Source organism: Pipistrellus hanaki (assembly GCF_964339955.1).
Source record: "Pipistrellus hanaki genome assembly, chromosome: 18".
In the NCBI taxonomy this organism is placed as follows: Eukaryota; Metazoa; Chordata; class Mammalia; order Chiroptera; family Vespertilionidae; genus Pipistrellus; species Pipistrellus hanaki.
The window spans coordinates 30,830,270-30,848,594 of NC_140520.1; the positions used below are offsets into that span (position 1 = coordinate 30,830,270).

Consider the following 18,325-nt stretch of genomic DNA (forward strand, 5'->3'; position numbering starts at 1 on the left):
AGTACACCGGTGTCCTTCCGCCCAAACCATTCAATAGTTATGCCTTTTAATGATGGGACAGTAGCCAAGAGGTTACGGATAGCCTATAAGAACTTCTTTAATGGATCAGGGACAGGAATTTTTTTTTTACAGTGTAAAATTTTTATATTTAGAATTAGACAGCTGGACTCAGTTTAGATGATTCCAATTTTGTTGGCAACATCCAAAGCATCCAGTTGAACATATGCCTTCTTCTCGCCATCAGGCCTGATCAGGGTGTTGACCTTGGCCACATCAATGTCATAGGGCTTCTTCACAGCCTGTTGAATCTGGTGCTTGTTGGCCTTGACATCCACAATGAACACCAGTGTATTATTGTCTTCTGTCTTCTTCATGGCTGACTCGGTAGTCAGGGGGATCTTGAAGATGGCATAGTGCTCAAGCTTGTTTCTCTTGCGCTCTTCCGAGGATATTTAGGAGACCTCCTGAGCCTTAGTGTCTTTGGCGGTCGGAAGGTGGGTGACATGCTGATCTTTTTTTTTTTTTTTTTTTTGTGGCTGTGGATGCCTTTCAACACTGCTTTCTTTGCCTTCAAAATGTTGTGGCCAGCAAGACCCGGTGGAGGCAGAGCTCCAGATGGCTAGCAACACCCTGTCGAGGCAGGACTCCAGGCCAGGGAAGGAACGAGCAACCAGACCCACAACAAAGAATGTAGCATAACTTAGTCATAAAATAGTTCTTTTGCAAGGCTCAACCCCCAGGCAGGCACGTCCTGTGTCCAGTAGCTGCAAGGCAGAACAAACAGACCAAACCAGGTGAAACAGAGACTGCTTAAGCTGAAAATAACCCCCCACCCCTCCCCACCCCAGGTGTTGTACAAACTTTAAACGTTACTGTACTAGTGGAATTCTTCTATAACTTATAACTGACGTTTCTTTGTTAAAACTTTTAGCCAATCATAATCTGCCAGGCGTCCCTAAGACGGGGGTAAAAGTAGCGTGCTTAGAGTGGGTCGGGGCTCTCGCTGCTTGCTGCTGTGTCAGTTGAGACGGGAGCCCGGACTCGAGTTCGTAATAAAGGCTTCCTGAATTCCAATGTGGCTGACTGGTGGTCGTCATTCGCGGGTCGCCCACAACAAAAGCCTTCGCTTCGGCTTTGGCTTTGGGAGGGGCAGGGGCTTCCTTCTTCGCTTTCAGCGCCATCTTCGGGGGGAAAAAAAAGGGGGGGGGGGATAGGAATTTTAGGAGTGCTTCCTGACATGCAACCAGGATGACACTTAACCAATGTATGTTGGGTGTATGCATGGCCGGGTCTGAACCTGAGGACCTGTGTCCTCAGTGCTGGCCTCAGACCGTTCTGCTCTGCCGAGTCTCACCCGGAGGAGGCAAAGTGGCATGTCAGCAGCACCAGGCAGTCCCGGGCCTGACTGTACCAGGGATACGGCGGTGGCATGCCAGGAACATGAGTGCACTCACCTGATTGTATGTGATAGATCTTCCCTTCCTCCCGCTGATGAACAGACATAAACCCCACCTGCAGCCAGACATTCCTGAGCTCTGAACCACCAATCAGCATCTGCCAAATACCCTAAAGCCCCCATTCCTAAGACCCTAGGTCCCTAATCACCAATCAGATTGTGCTGAGTACCCTAAGCCCCACCCCCTATCCTTAAAGGTGCGTGTACGCCCCTCCCTCGCTCTCTTCCGCCCCTCTCAGTGGAAGCGGCCAGCCAGGGTACCCTTCCCTCCAATAAAGCCTGTGTGTGTCCTGCCATCCCAGTCTCCAGTCTACCTTCTCCATTTAATCTATCAGTATGTCCAGCTGGCAAGGCACGCAGGCCTCAGCTTCCCCGCGTACAAAATGAGGGGAGACTGCAGAGGGTTCCCAGAGCACATTGCACACAACCTAGTCCTGAGACAAGCTTGTCTACAAGACACTCCACAAAGCAAGAGATTCATTGTCAGTAAATCAGAGGGGCCTGGCCTGTGCCAGCCCCCCTGGGAAACGTGTACAGCCCCTGAGAATACTGACTGGGAGAAGTCCCATGAGGCCAGGGGCAGGCCGTTTGTTTAGCTTTGTTTAACCCAGCATTTCCCAAGCGTTTGACCACGCCCATTGGACACAATTGGGAAAACACTAGACACTGAATCAGGGAGTGGTATATTCCAGGCCAAGTACAAGCTAAGAATGGCTTAGCTCTGTGATATAAGGATGGTTTATACATTTTTGTTTGCTTGCTGGTTGGTTGGTTTGTTAATCTTCACCCAATGATATTTTTTCCATTGAGTTTTAGAGAGAGTGGAAGGGAGGAGGAGGGAGGGGGAGGAGAGAGAGAAAAAAAAACATTGACATGAGAAAGACACATCTATTGGTTGCCTTCTGCATGCATCTTAATGGGCAAGGATCAAACCTGCAACCCAGGTACCTGCCCTTGACCTCGAATCGAACCCAAGATCCTTTGGTGTGTGGGCCTGATGCTCTAACCACTGAGAACACTGGCCAGGGCTGGTTTTCAGACTTCTAGATACTTTTTTTTTTTTTTTAATCAAAAGAACGATATTCTGTAACATGTGGAAAGTCTGTGGGGTTCCAATTTCAGTGGTCATAAATAAGGTTTATGCCCATTTGTTCACTTGCCCACTGGTATGCTGCTTTTGCACTTCAATGACACAGATGAGTAATTGTAACTGAGACTGCAGCCCACAAAACCTAAAATATCTACTCTCTGCCCCTTTGTAGGGAGAGGCTGCTCTAAATCACCTTCCTGCACATCCGTAAACCTCGGTCCAGGAGTAGGGTGTGCTGTGAGGGCAGGATAACTTCTCCAGCTCAGTGCAGAAGGCAGACACTGGGAGAGCAGCCCTTCCCCATCTCTCCAAAGGCAGACTCTGCCCAGTCTCTCCGGTACTAACACCCTTCCCTCCATCACACATGGAGTTCTGAGTCCCCAGCCAGCAGCCTGTCCTGCTCCTGCTGACTCTGCAAGGACCAAGCTGGAGTCCTTTGCTTTGCTCTGGGAGGACCTGAGAATTGCACTCTAGTTGTAGGTGGAGCCCCACATGATACCCCCCCTTTGTTTCCCCCCCTTCAGGGTTGAGGGCATTACAAAAATCCCTAACCACTATGGGAAGAAGATGCCTAGAGCATTGATAAGACAGAAAAGAAGACAAAGTCAGCCCGGCCAGGGTGGCTCCTGTGAACCAGGAGGTCACGGTTGGATTCCCAGTCAGGATATATGCCTGGGTTCGGTCCCCAGTAGGGGGCGTGCAGGGGACAGCCAATCAATGCTTCTCTCTCATCATTAATGTTTCTATCTCTCTCTTCCTCTTTCTTTCTCTCTGAAGTGAATAAAAATATATTTAAAAATCAAAAGAAGAAGACAAATTCAGAGTGTTGGGGCAACAAATGAGAAGAAGGCAGAAGGATGCTGGAAAGATGGATGAGACAGTTAGTGAAATCAGGAAGCTGAGAGGAACTCAAGCCTCGGGGGCAATTGCAATCCTGGATGACTCTACTGATAGGCAGGAGGGATGAGCTGTTAGCTGGGCAGGCTAGGACAGAGGCATGAGGTCATGGATACAGCTCACTAGGCTCCAGGATATCCACCTGGCGTCCTGAGTAGCTCGTTCTAAGGCAGTGTTTCCCAACCTTCTCTCATGATGAGAATCACCTGGTGGAGTTGTTAAAACACAGATTCCTGAATCCCAACTAAGAAGTGCTAAACTAGAATTTTTGAGAACATATAGGTAAAATTGCATACCTAACTTAGTGCTCTGTATATAAAATCTGTCTTAGAGCACTAGTTAAGTATACAATTTTACCTATATGTTCCCAAAAATTCTAGTTTAGCACTTCTTACTTGGGATTCAGGAATCTGTGTTTTAACAACTCCACCAGGTGATTCTCATCATGAGAGAAGGTTGGGAAACACTGTTCTAAGGACGGATTAATGTAACATGGACATTCCAGGCAAACACGTGCCTTCGTCTCAGGCTCTGCTGAGCTGACTGTAACACGGTGGCCTGGGAAAGGAGGCTAAGGGGAGAACTCCAGGCCCGTGGCGCATAGCAGCTGTGATTGCTGGTTATGAGGACCAGCTTTGCGTGCTGGCAGACGTGGGTTCCAAAACCGAACCACATACAAGCTCTCTGAGCCTCAACTTCCTCATCTGTAAAATCAAATCCTCCCTGGGCCCAAGGACACAATGACAAAGAGCTTTGCCCCTCAAAGTGTGGTCTGTGGGACCAGCCACAGCAGGACCTGGGAGTGTGTGAGAAACACAGCATCTCAAATCCTCCCCCAAAACTATGGAATCAGAACACGTGTTTTAAGAAACTCCCCAGCCGAAACCGGTTTGGCTCGGTGGATACAGTGTCAGTCTGTGGACTGAAAGGTCCCAGGTTCAATTCCGGTCAAGGGCTGTACATTGGTTGCGGGCACATCCCTGGTAGGGGATGTGCAGGAGGCAGCTGGTCGATGTTTCTCTCTCATCAATGTTTCTAGCTCTCTATCCTTCTCCCTTCCTCTCTGTAAAAAAATCAATAAAATATATTATAAAAAAAAAAAAAAGAAAAGAAAAAGAAACTCCCCAGATGATCATGCAGATTGAAATCTGAGAAGCATCTACATAACGCAAATGAAACATTTAACCCAGTGTCTTCCACAATGTAAAAGCTTAGCAAGTGAGGGCTTCAAGTGAAGGGAGAAAGGGCTGGAGCAGTGGTTCTCAATGGGGCATTCCCAGGGGAATTCTGACAATGTCTGGAGACATTGTTGGTTGTCAATTTCGGCTGGGGGGTGTGGTGAGGGGTGGGGGGCAAAGGTGTAGTAGAATGGGCTACAAATGCTGCTAAACGTTGCACATTGCACAGGACAGCCCCTCACCACCAGTAGTTATGTGACCCCAAATGTCAATAGTTAGGAGGCTCAGAAATCCTGGATGAGAGGAAAGTAGTAGCTGTGGGGAAAAGAGTGAAATAGGAACAGAGAAGGATTAGGGAAAAGATTATCTTTCACACAATCTTCTTTACAATTCCCTCATTAGTTCCAACCGCATGAGGGAAAGGAGTGGACTGATGGGATGGTCAGGGGAGTGAAAAAGTGAAAAAACAAGATAGAAATTTGGAAGACGGTGCCCAAAAGCTCGTGGGTGGGAGCGAATGGGCCAGGCCTTGCCCCTGGCTTCACCTGGGGAAGCTCCACATGCAGACTTCCAGAGGCTGGAGAAAGGGGAGCCATCCAGACACACACACACACACACACACACACACACACACACACACACACATATATATATATATATATATATATATATATATATATATATATATATATATATATTTTTTTTTTTTTTCCCCATATATTTTTATTCAAATGTCATCCTGCACCAGACTAAAACCTGCAGCTCTTCAGATCTCCCTAATCTTCTGGAACTTGGGGGATTTCCTTTGCAAAAATATTGGGTGAGAGAAAGGTGCTTTTAGGATAAATTTCAATTCATAGGGCCACTTTCTTTTCCAAAATGGCCCTTCTGACACTAGGGCTTTTATTCTGATAATCTCATGCCACCTCTGTCATGTACATCTATCTGCAGAGAAGGAATTTGACATTTGAGAAGTCAATCTACTACCGCCCACACCCCTACAAAGTCCCCTAAACCTCTAAGAAAGGGATTGATACAGATGGAGAAGGGCCGCCCTCCACTGCTGTGGGAAGCAATCAAGAGCTCACTCTTACATCTGAACTCTTTCTGATGGAAATGCCACACAGAAAAGAAGGGATGAGCATATTAATTAAGATTTCCTGAGAGCTGAGAGATAAAAAATAAAAGTTACGTCATCAATTTCTTGCAGCGCACTAACTTTGATCTTCACTCCAAAAGAGATTTTTATCTTCCTTTTGGCTGGGAAATGCATGCAGTAATGGATGTAGGGTACCTGGGCATTTTGTCAACCTCTTTCATTGTAGCAGCAATAACATTGTAATGATCTAGTTATTCATAATAGGAAAGGAGCAAAAGGGAGGCCAGACATGAGGTCATGGTTCAATTCCCAGTCAGGGCACATGCCCAGGTTGTAGGTTTGATCCCGTGTGGGGCATGCAGGAGACAGCCAATCAGTGATTTTCTCCCATATTGATATTTCTATCTCTCTCTCCTTTCCTCTCTGAAATCAATAAAAATATATTTGATTAAAAAAAAGAGGTGCTATGCAAAAAAAAATAATAATAGTAATAGTAAAAATATTAACATTTATGTAAAAGCTCCATAAAACACAAATCTATAGAGACACAAAATAAAGTAGTGGTTGCCTGGGGCTTGGCGTTAGGTAGGGGCTGGGTGGGTGGGCAGAATCAAAGTGACTGCTCCTGAGTTCAGGATTTCTTTGGGGGTAAAGAAAATGTGTGTTCTTTAACTGCTGAAAATGTTAAGAATTCTCCTAATAAAGGTGATCATGAAACGTGAAGTGACCTGACTTTATTAATTCTGACACCAGACCGTGACTTCAGAAGTGTTACTGTTGAAATGTGAATGCAAACATGTCTACTAACAAAACAGTTGAACGGTGTTCGAGAAATCAAATCGTTTTCTTTTACAGATACTTGTCTACATCCATTCTCTACCCCTCTCCCATTCTGAGAAGTACTTGTACAGACTGATGAAGAAAAAACAAATTTAATCCCTTTTAAAAAACAAGTTAGAGCCTATTTACAAAACGGGCAAAGGGAGAATGTAAGCGGGTGTTATTGCAGAACTGGTTAAAAGCAATGCAGCTCAGGGACACAATGTACCTTTACTTCTGCACCTGTGAGCCTTCCCCCTCCCTTTCTGGAAGAAGTTCATTTTCAGAGCATGGACTGTAACACAGCCACAGAAACAAAGAAGTTTGCTAATTCTTTATATTTCTAGATGTTGAGACAATAGTTTTTTTGAGAACTGATGTCACCTCTAGCAGCAAACCCAGAGGCACCAGCAGCCAGAATGCTCCAGCAATTGAATACAGTACATGCCCATCTTGCTTTTAGCAAGTTCTTTATTCTCCTCTTCTCCAAGTGAGATTGATTTGCATATCTGTCATCTTAAAGAAGCTGCATCTCCCACACTCATGTCATCTGCAGTTCCTTCACCCGTTGCCTCTATGTTTGGAATGCCACACCTGACAGTGTCATGATGAGATTAGAAGTGGCAGCAGTAGAATTGCTACAATTTGGCCAACAGCTTTTTCCCTCTTAGAGCGCTCTCTTTCCAGCCTGCCAACTGCACGGGTTTCTTCATCTTGAGGGGTTGAGGAGGTCTTTCTAAATCCAGGACGTGTAGTGCTCTTTCACTTAGCATAAGGACAGGAGGTTGTAGGGCCAGACGTTTAAGGGAAGTGGACTGAATGAGGTAAAGATCGGCTGGTCTTGAAAATGAAATGTCTTCATTGTTTCCTGCTATGACAATCCTCTCTGAAACTTGAGTAATCACACCAGCATTTGGAACTCTTCTTAGAACTTTTGTTCCGGGCCAGCATTTGATGGGCTACCCTTACTTCTTACAGGACCCTCATTTGCTGACTAACACCTGTGGACACAAAAAGGGCCACTTAGACACATGACAAGCTCAGGTGAGGCCTGCATGGTGGCCGTACAAACTCAGAGACCTAAAGTAACCACATAGGATGGTCTGAAATGAAAGCTTTCTAACTAAAAGCAGTTCGAGGAGGGTAGTCGTGTCCTAGGGAGGCATTTTTCCCTAATGAAGGTCAGTCTTCACCTTAACTGAGCCTGTCAGTTGTCTTTTTGCATCTGAGATAACATACCTGGCAACATATCTTTCAAATATCAAGTAATTCCTTTCTTTCCAGACCCCACTTAGCACAATCACCATGCTGTTAACTGTTTACTATCCTGTGTACTCCTCTATGTAAAAGAAGCATATGTCTATTGCTTCCATTTTTAATTCAATCCCAGAGGTTTCCCCACTCTGCTTTTTTCCTGCCTCCATAATCTACCATTGCCAGTGGACTTCATGGAACCCTTTTACATCTTCCCCTTTGACTCTGATGTATAAGATACGTGGTAAAACCACCATTTGGGGATGCATTTTCTTAAGCCTTTGAGATTTGCTTCCCAGAAATTAGATAAAATCCTACATAATAAAATCCTATATAATAAAAGCCTAAGGCTTAGGCCCTGTTTGACCGATCACCTGGTAGCTATGATGTGCACTGACCACCAGGGGGAAGACGCTCCAACCAGTAGGTTAGCTTGCTGCTGGGGTCCGGCCAGTCAGGACTGGGCAAAAGGGTCCAGACATACCTGGAACCCTCTCTTTGTCCCTCCCTGGCCCTGATCATGCACCCATGAGGTCCCTCAGCCTGGCCTGTGCCCTCTTGCAATCCAGAACCCCTTGAGGGATATCTGCAAACCAGGCCGAAGGACCCCACTGGTGCACGAATCTATGCACCGGGGCTCTAGTAAACTCATAAAATTCTTACAGATTTGGACGTTTCTTACAGATTGACATTTACTTGGACCACCTTGCAGACCCAGACCTGGGCTAGGTACTAGCAGGGGCCATTGTGTTCCATTGGCTCCTTGTTTTGCATCAGGTGAACTTGGTTGAGTTTTGTGCGTAGGTTGTGTGTGTGTGTGTGTGTTTGGGGGGGGGGGGGGTTACTTTTTTATTTGTTTGTTTGTTTTTTAGAGAATAGTTTAATGTTTTTCTTTAGAAAGAGAGAAGGGAAGGGTGAGGGATATAGACAGAAGAACATTGATGTGGGAGGGCAACATCTATCGGCTGCCTCCTGCATGCCTTCTACCAGGGATTGAGCCCAACCAACTGAGCCACACTGGCTAGGGTTTAAGGAGGTTGGAGGAGCTTTTAAGGTGAGAATTTTATAAGTAAATTTCCTATGCCTCAGCAATGGTTATAGAGGACCATGTTTTCAGAGCCATTTCAGCTTCTATCTGAATTAATATCCTTAGTAGTTCTTGTTGGATTAGGCAGGGTGGGAAACTTTTTTCTGCCAAAGACTGGATATTTATAACATCATTTGCAGACCATACAAAATTATCAACTTAAAAATTAGCCTGTTGCCGAAACCGGTTTGGCTCAGTAGATAGAGTGTCAGCCTGCGGACTGAAGGGTCCCAGGTTCAATTCCGGTCAAGGGCATGTACCTTGGTCGTGGGCACACCCCCAGTAGGGGGTGTGTAGAGGCAGCTGATCGATGATTCTCTCTCGTCGATTTTCTAACTCTCTATCCCTCTCTCTTCCTCTCTGTAAAAAATTTAAAAAATATATTTAAAAAAAAAATTAGCCTACTATATTTGATCAACATTTAATTAGCTCATCCCTAATGCCTTGGCAGGGCTAGACCAAATGATTTCATAGGCTTTATACAGCTAGATAATCCCCACCCCTGGAACCAGTAGGGGTAAGCACATTCCCATAATTAGATTCTGACATTTATACATAAAATTCCTTTCTTAATATTCATTTCCCTGATTTAAGGTATGAGATCCTGATTTTATTTGAGCTGTTCTTTGTTTTTGCTTTTAATCCTCAAGGTGGAACTAAAGGTTAAGGGTTGACAGAACCCAAGTGAAGGCCTGACTAGAGGAAAATGGGTGCCTGGTTTTTAACTTTGGCTTTTCAATTGGAATCGCTTTCTGAGAATTTGAACAAAAACCTTTTGCTGGATAAATGAGAGCCTGAGATCACTTGTCTCTGAAAATAAGGGGGCCATCCTCCAGCCTGAGTCTCTTAGGTGACTAAGAATCTTTGTGGAGGTGTCAGGAGGCATGCCTCAGGACATGCAGGAGCTCCACAGGGAATTCCAACCCAAGTAATTAATTATGTGACTCATCTGGGGACAGTCACACCCAACTAAATTGCCCCCGAGGGAAGCTTCTGTACAAATGGTAGGGATTAGCTAATCAACAAATGTCTGTTTTTTAAATCAGAATCTGTTCCCTTCCAACTAGGGGATGTTATGGGGCAATATATATTTTTGCTAATCAAATATGCCCCAATTCACTTGATAGAGCAAGATTTTCTTAAACTTAATGAAGTTTATATACCCTTTTTCCAGAAAAGCGAAATGTATTTAGAAGTAAACAAATAAGATACTGACCAAATTGGGAAAATATTGATTTTTGAAGAAACATCTCTCCACAAGAGGAACTTAATATTTGTTAGAGGACATTCCAATGCAACTTCAGGCCTTTTCAAGTCGCCAATATAACTTTATGCATGAGCTGAAATTAAGCCAATACACAAGATCACTTTTTAAAGGGGCTTATAATTCCATGTATTAGCTCCTGTAATTCTCCTCTCCTTTCAGTAAAGAAACCCAATAGGAAAGGATGGAAGATTTGTACACAATCTCATAGCTATAAATCTGCTCAAACACCCTGTTATTCAAAATTTACATAACTAATTATTTGCTATTCCTGTGAACTGCCAATTTTTGTCAGTAATAGATTTGTGTAATGCCCTTTTCAGCATTTCTGAAAAAAAAAAAATACCTCTTTGCTTTCACCTGAGATCACAAGTCTACACTGATATACAGAATCCCACCTATTTCTCTTAGATACTAAAAGCTGATTTAAATAATATTAAATTTTCTAGAGATTTCACTCTGACCCAATATGTGAATGAATTACTTTTATGTTCTAGGACATTACTAGACTCCTAGAAGGGCACAATTTACCTATTACAATCAATTGAGCCACACCAGCTAAAGTATGGCACTAAATCTTATCTCTTTCCTTGCCAGCCTTCTCTACCCCACCCCTTCTCTCTTCCCTCCTCTCTCTTCCTTTCTCCTCTTCTCTTTTCTCCTCCTCCTCCTCCTCCTCCTCCTCCTCCTCCTCCTCCTCCTCCTTCTTCTTCTTCTCCTCCTCCTCCTCCTCCTCCTCCTCTTCCTCCTCCTCCTCCTCCTCTTCCTCCTCCTCCTCCTCCTCCTCCTCCTCCTCCTCCTCCTCCTCCTCCTCCTCCTCCTCCTCCTCCTTACTGAATCAATCTTGCATCAGTGATTTTGATTCAGTAGCAGATTTTGATCTGTTCTGTCTCTCTAAGTTAAATCTAACTTTCTGACCAGTTAAATCTAAGTGGAAGAAACAGGTATCATTGCAGGTGGAAGGATTTAAGCCATGCTGTCATAGCCTGTTGGTGTTGAGATGGCAGCATTATAGGTGGAATGATTTCCATCAATTTGGGTTTCTGAGTAACCAAGATGAGCAGAGCCCCCATGCTAACATGTACTGGACAAATAAAATAAGTGAGAAATAACTTCTCTTATAATCAGCCACTGAAAGAGATCGAGATATTGTTTGTTACTGCAGCATAACTTAGTCCAACCTGACTAATACGTAAGGAATGTTGTGGGGAGAGGGATTTAAAGCCCTTTAAAATCCCTTTCCAACCTCAGATAATGAATTCAGACTGTGCTATAGGCAAAACTGTGATTCAATATGCTATTTAGGCAACTCGTTGTAATCACAGATTCCCAGAATCCTTCTTTGATGGAAAGCACTGCTTTCTCCTTGAACACAATGTAAATAATGAATAATAATGAATTCAGCAGGATGAGGTCAGGTTATGGCATGAGGCCGACCACTTTGAGATCCAGCAACTGGAGCACAGTCACTCGGGAGTCACACATGGGGACAACAGCTCCAGACGGAGGATGGATGGGAGTCTGACACCCTACCTACCAGAGACAGTCTGTGCTCTTGGAAGGGGAAATGGGAAGGACCCTTCTCCTAGCAGATGCCAATAAAATGTTTTGAATAAGCCAACAACCACACACACACACACACACACACACACACACACACACATACTCCACCACACATACTTAGTATGGATCTTAAAACTGGCAAAGAAGGTCAGGCTAAGGCCTGATATGTCTGAGCTTGAGAAACTAGAGATTTTGATCCGATAAGAATTACCTAACCACCTAACCTTTTTTTTTCCCTCTCTCTCCTCATCTCCAGGCTTTGCCCACAAGTAAATGATCAAATCCAGGGAATCTTCAAAAGTCAAAGGACTGATGAAGAGTAGATGGTGCTTCCAGCCACAGTGGGCAGGGCTCTACTCATAGACTCTGCCTTTAGCTTCCAAAAAGTATCCTCTTGGATGTTGCTCATGAAGCTAAAGAGAAGGCATTTCTTGTTGTGGAGTGTTTAATTCCTGGGAAAGTCACCAGCCTTTTTCCCAGGCCAGAAAGATGGTCCCATAAGAAAGTAGATCGAATTGCTTAATCCTGGTAAATTCTGCTTTCCCAAAATCAAATAATAATAATATAGAATAGTATGGCCTCAATGTCCAGGTTGCAGTAGGCTGTAATTACAAATTAAAAATCTCAAAATTCTTGCCAAAACCGGTTTGGCTCAGTGGATAGAGTGTCGGCCTGCGGACTCGATGGTCCCGGGTTCAATTCCAGTCAAGGGCATGTACCTTGGTTGAGGGCACATCCTCAGGGGGAGGTGTGCAGAAGGCAGCTGATGGATGTTTCTCTCTCATCAATGTTTCTGACTCTCTATTCCTCTCCCTTCCTCTCTGTAAATAATAAATAAATAAATAAATCTCAAAATTCTGAAGCCCCATCTGCTCATGTAAATAGAGCAGGCTATTGAAGAGTTCACTGCCTTGGGTGTTTTGAGAATTCCCAACAGAGTGCCTCCATAGGTGTGTCTGTGAGCCAACCTTATCCCTCAGGGCTGGCTCGCCAGCTGCTGCAAGGTCCAACAGCTGCCCAGCTGGTGATGGTGAGAATGGGACTCTCCTCACCAGGTCTTGGTGCCAACTTGCTGCAGCCAAAAGATGTTCCAAAGTCATATATTCTCACTTTATAGGGTGTTTGGTCCCAAAGGATTACAGAATTCGGTGAAATATCTTTCCAGGTTTACACTCAGAGCAATTCTTGGCCCCAGGGTGTCCAAGTGCCTCCAATAGTGACTGGTTTGGGGCAGCTTCCGGTAGCATGAGACCAGAATCCACATGTCATGAGGGTTGGGGGCTTAGGGGTAGCTCTCAGCTCTAAGTCCAAAAGCCAGAGTGTTGTGTAGTACTTTACAAAGTACTTCCACAACTTTTTAAAGTATGTTTTTATTGATTTCAGAGAGGAACGGAGAGGGGGAGAGAGAGCGAAACATCAATGATGAGAATCATTAATCGGCTACCTCCTGCACGCCCCCATCTGGGGATCGGGCACACAACTGGGGCCGGTATATTCAGAGATGACCATGACTGCCAGAGTGTAGCACTTTGGGATCTCAATCAGAAGCTTGTCTGGGAGGTTACTAGCGCCCCCTTCAGCAGGCTCTGAACACTGATTGTTGTTGCCCTGATCCTGTACATCTGTGGAAAGTTCTGCACATCTTCTCAAACACCCAACCATTTATCAACTTTTCTCTGAATTTAGATAACTTCCCTCAGGGAAAAGCTGTCCCCCACGCTGGGCTCACTTCTCTGGATTCCGCCTCCCATATCTCGGTCCTGTAATTATGCTTGTCTTGTTATCTCTCCAATATCTTCAAACAGGTATGGGTGTTTTTTCATATTTTCTGATTTTCTTCCCCAACTTTTCTTGACGTCTTCTCAGTGAAAACTTTTGTTTAAAAGCTTCCTTCAGCCCAGTCATTGTGGCTCAGCAGTTGGGCATCGGCCTATGAACCAGGAGGTCACGGTTCGATTTCCAGTCAGGGCACATGCTCAGGTTGCAGGCTCGATCCCCAGTAGGGGTATGCAGAAAGCAGCCTATCAAAGATTCTCTCACATCATTGATGTTTCTATCTCTCTCTCCCTCTCCTTTCCTCCCTGAAATTAATTAAAGGGGGAAAAAAAATCCTTCATGCAAACGAGTGAAGTGGAAAATGCTTCTGCACATTCACCAGCTCCCCAGCAGCTGCGGAAAAATCACTTGACTCTATATTGGAAGGAAAGACAGACCTACCATACAGGTCTGTAAAGTCTGAGTGAGACAACCTAGATGACATGCTCAGTGAATTCCGTAGTTATCCTCTTTGTTCCAGACTCCAAAAAGCTCAGAGCCAAATATTAATCCTTCTAACAACTTGTGATTCAGAACCTTATCACCTGTCCTTTGTGAAACAATCTTAGTTCAACTTCATGGCATTGTCTGTGTTCCAAGGGTTTCCCCTAGTTTCCTTACATCTTGTTGAATTGCATGTATCTTTTTTCCCTCCAAAGAGTTTATTTGGGCAGACCAACCCTGCATCTAAAAGAAGGTGTTGGGCCTCTTGGTGGTGAAGCGTGGATTGTGCTGGCGACGAAGGACCCGGTAAGGCAACGGGAACTTGATCTTGGAGTCATGGAACTGCTTGACTGCTTGTCAGCGGCACTTGCTGGCTGCAATCTCCTCCACCTTCATGGTCTGAATGGAGTGGGCGCGGACACAGTGCCAGGCCCCCACATCTCGGTAGCACTGGGTGGTGGTCAGGTCCCAATACTCCCGGTACGTGTTGTGGCTGCTTCTGCGGGAGTCGGAGTGCAGCCAGATGCCCAAGTTCTTTACCCAAAAGGGGGAATTCTTCAAACACCTGCCCACAGAAGACGATTTCCCCCGAAGACTTCTTCATCTTCTTTAGTTGAGACACAAAGTCCCAGAAGCGGGACTTGCAACTACATGGTTAGGTGCAAATATGCGGTAGAGGGGTGGTGTGTGGCACTTGGGGGTGGGCAGGCAGCGCCCCACCACTTTGTACTCTCAAAGCGTTCCCAAGGCTTTCATGGCGTCCTTCCTGTGTCCTCCACCACCCACAAAAGGAAGTGTCTACTCTAACAAAGCCAATTACCATGACTTCATTACAGGAAGTCTGCGTGTATCTTTACAAGCCGCTCTAAATTACTTTGATAGGCTAAGACTGGTTTGGCTCAGTCAGCCTGCGGACTGAAAGGTCCCAGGTTCAATCCCTGTCAAGGGCATGTACTCTGGTTGTGGGCACATCCCCAGAAGGGGGTCTGCAGGAGGCAGCTGATCGATATTTTTGACTCTCTTATCTCTCTCCCTTCCTCTCTGTAAAAAAAATCAATAAAATATATTAAAATAAATAAATAAATAAATAAATAAATAAATCACTATGTTAGGAGGTGGAACATAATTGAGTTTTGAGTATTCGTTATATTTTCTGGACTCTAGTTCCTTATCCTATATAGGATTTACAAATACTTACACCCAGACGATGGCCCGTCTTTTGAAGAGAAGAAGAGTTCCACTTGAATGAAGTTCAAATAATCCATTTATTTCTCCTACGGCCTCTGCTTTTGGTGTCATATCTCAGAAAAATTTGGCTAATTCAAAGTCACAAATGTTTTTGCTCAGGTTTTCTTTTTTGTTGTTGTTGTTGTTTTATTAAATCTTTATTGTTGAAAGTATTACAGAGTCCCCTTTTTCCCTCAGTGAACCCTTCTAGCCTGCCCCACACCCCACCCCAGGCCTTTAGCATCCTATTGTCTGTGCCCATGGATTAACACACCTTTGAAATGCCTTTTTTTAGACCCCTCATCAGATTAACCCTTTGAAATGCCTCTTTTTTTTAGACCCCTCATCAGATTAACCCTCAAGTGAGCACGGAATTTTAGCTATTTTGTAAGCCATTCTAGAGACTTTCCCGCCTTACTTCCTCTTGCTTTTACATAATCTTCTTTACACTCTCCCCATTAGTTCCAACAGTATTTAAAGGGATGCAGACTCCCGCTGGAAAGCAGCTCCCGCCTGCCTCCTTGCTGGTGTGTAGGTGCCAACGGACATGGCCTCCAACAGGCCCGGAGGAAGCGGGCGGCGCAAGAGGACCAAGTTCAGCGAAAGCCAACTGCAGGTTCTCATCAAGGCCTTTGAGAAGGATGAATACCCTGATGTCACGGCCCAAAAAGAACTAGCCAAGAAAACCCAGATTCCTCAGTCCAGAATCCAGGTATGGTTTCAGAACCGGAGAGGCAGACGATCAAAGAACTCCCAGAAGAGGCCCCGTCCGGAGGCAGATGCTGCAGCTCCCGGATCCCACCAGGGTGCATTCCCTGCCCCCAAACACCACCGTGGCCTCCAGGGCCTTTCCCCCCCATATGGCTCCGGCAGAGCTCTACAGAGCAATGCGGACCACTTCTCCTGGGGGGCGGAGCGTGCATCTGGGCCAGCAGGCCACTGGGGGCACGGTGGTGTGCTGGGCGCAAATGCGGCCTCTCCCAACCTGGAGATTCCAACCAACGCACTGGGAGAACCTTCCGGCAATTTCCATCACTCTTCAGCTATGAGTGCATTTCCTGTTCCCCAACAGCCCTTCCAGGCAGAAGCTGGTGGCATAGACACTCATCTGGGGGACCCCAGGGCACTCATATATCAAGACCCGCATTTTCCTTCTTATGGGCAGCATCCATGGGGTGGCTGGCAGCCTCTACCTACTTGGGAGCCAAGGATGGCTCCCCAGCAGCCACTGTTCCAGCACCCTGGAGCCCAGTATCAGCCACCTTCACCCCCTTCTGCCCAGGAACACTGGATGGATCCCGCTGAGACCAGATGCCTCAAGGAGGAGGAGGAGCCCTCCCTAGCTGTTTGCCTCAGTGAACAGACTGCGGACTGAACGGTCCCAGATTTGATTTCCGTCAAGCGCTTGTACTTGGGTTGCAGACTCAATCTTGTGGGAGGCAACTAATTGATGTGTCTCTCTGACTCCTGCCCATGCATGTGTGGTTCTTTTTCTGGACTTAGTTATGTTCCACTGATTGATCTATTTTTACACCAATACCTCACTTTCTTGATTGCCATGGTCTTATATAAATCTTAAAATAAAATATTAATCTTCCAATTTGGTTCTTTGTCAAAGTTATTTTGGCTACTTTAGATCTATTGTATTTTCATATGAGTTTTAAAGCGAATTTGTCCATTTCTACCTTAATAAAGTTGCTGAAGTTTTGGTTGTGATTGCATGGAATTTATAGATCAATTTAGAGAGAACTGACATCTTGGTAATACTGAGACTTCCAATCCATGAATATGGCAGTAAAGCTCTTCATTATTCCATCATCTTTCATTGCTCCCAACAACAGTTTACAGTTTCTACTTTCACAACTTTTGTCTCTAATTTATGCCCAAGTATGTAAAATTTTTGATGCTATTATAAATAGTCTTTTTTTTTTTTAATGTCCAATTTGTGGTAAATGAAATTACAATTGGTCTGTGTATCTCAAGCTTATATTCTACTACTACCAAATGTAGCTGCCTTGGTAGTTCTAGTTGCTTTTTGTAAATTCCATCAGGTGAGCATGTCATCTGTGAATAAAGGTAGTTTTACTTCCTCATTTCCAATCAGGATGACTTATGTTTCTCCTTGCACTGACTTGAGGTTTAATGTCCTGGAGGTCTAGGAGCCTGAGTTTCTGTGCCAACTCTGCCATCACTCACTATGTAAGCTTTGGCTTTCCCTCTCTGAATGTGCAAACAGACCACGGCCAGTCCCTATATAAAAAGAGAACTCTGATCCACAGTCTGCAGCAACCAGCCTGGGAAGCCAAATCACAACTTCTGTAGCAACCAGGCCCCAAATGGCCAGAACTTGATTACCCACTCACAGCCTCCCTGATTTTTGTCCCCGCTTCCAGCTTAGCATGAACAGGAGACAGCCAAATGTGCACCCCAACCAATCACACAGGATGCCCCGCTTCTAGTTAGCTCTGAACCCGAGTTACTGTAAAGCGATCTGAATGTTCCTCCCCTAGTTTCTAACATGTAGTAAAGCAACGCCCTCTGAGAGGAGTTAGCGCTCCCCGTTGTAATCCACAGCTTCCTGCCTGTCCCGCCTCTTCCAGTTAAGGCCTGACTCACTGTGCTCCTGACAATTGGGCTGAACGGGGACTGTCACCTTTTCTCCTCCCAACCTTCCAGTGAACTAACGGAGTCATTCTCTCACCGTTTGTTCTGCAGCCTCCTGTTGGCAAGGCCCAGGAAGACAAATAAAGGAGCTTTGTCCTCACCTCTGGGAGCCAACCTCAGACACACCCATCTGGAAGACACACCATTGGCAGGTAAAACCAGCCTCCTCCTTGCCATCCAATGTCTCTTAGAGGTGGTGTGTCTAATGTTAACACTGACTTCAGTGAACTTAACTTTCCACTCTTTCTTGAGAGTTGTAACTAAGTTTTTGTCAGACTAGTCAGAGAAAACCAAGAGACATGTGACTAGGAAATCTGATAGAAGAAGGGTGATAGGTAAAATCTCATAGAAAATGGGTGATTGTAAATGGGGAGCATGAAAGCAGAAGATGCCTTGTTTTCAGAGGAGCATAAAAGACTTTCTCTTGCCCAGATGCGGTGGCTTAGTGGCTGAGCATCGACCTATGAA

General features: G+C 45.1%; 2 pseudogenes across 2 annotated transcripts; both read right to left on the reverse strand.

The window, feature by feature from the left end:
• Positions 1 to 173: 173 nt before the first annotated feature.
• Positions 174 to 1,181, reverse strand: LOC311612508 (large ribosomal subunit protein uL23-like; annotated as a pseudogene). Its single transcript has 2 exons — positions 1,113 to 1,181; positions 174 to 568 (listed from the first exon to the last, which is right to left on the reverse strand). The product of its transcript is annotated as a large ribosomal subunit protein uL23-like (transcript).
• Positions 1,182 to 14,207: 13,026 nt separating this feature from the next.
• Positions 14,208 to 14,722, reverse strand: LOC311612999 (large ribosomal subunit protein eL20-like; annotated as a pseudogene). The gene has a single exon. The product of its transcript is annotated as a large ribosomal subunit protein eL20-like (transcript).
• Between the last annotated feature and the right edge of the window lie 3,603 nt (positions 14,723 to 18,325).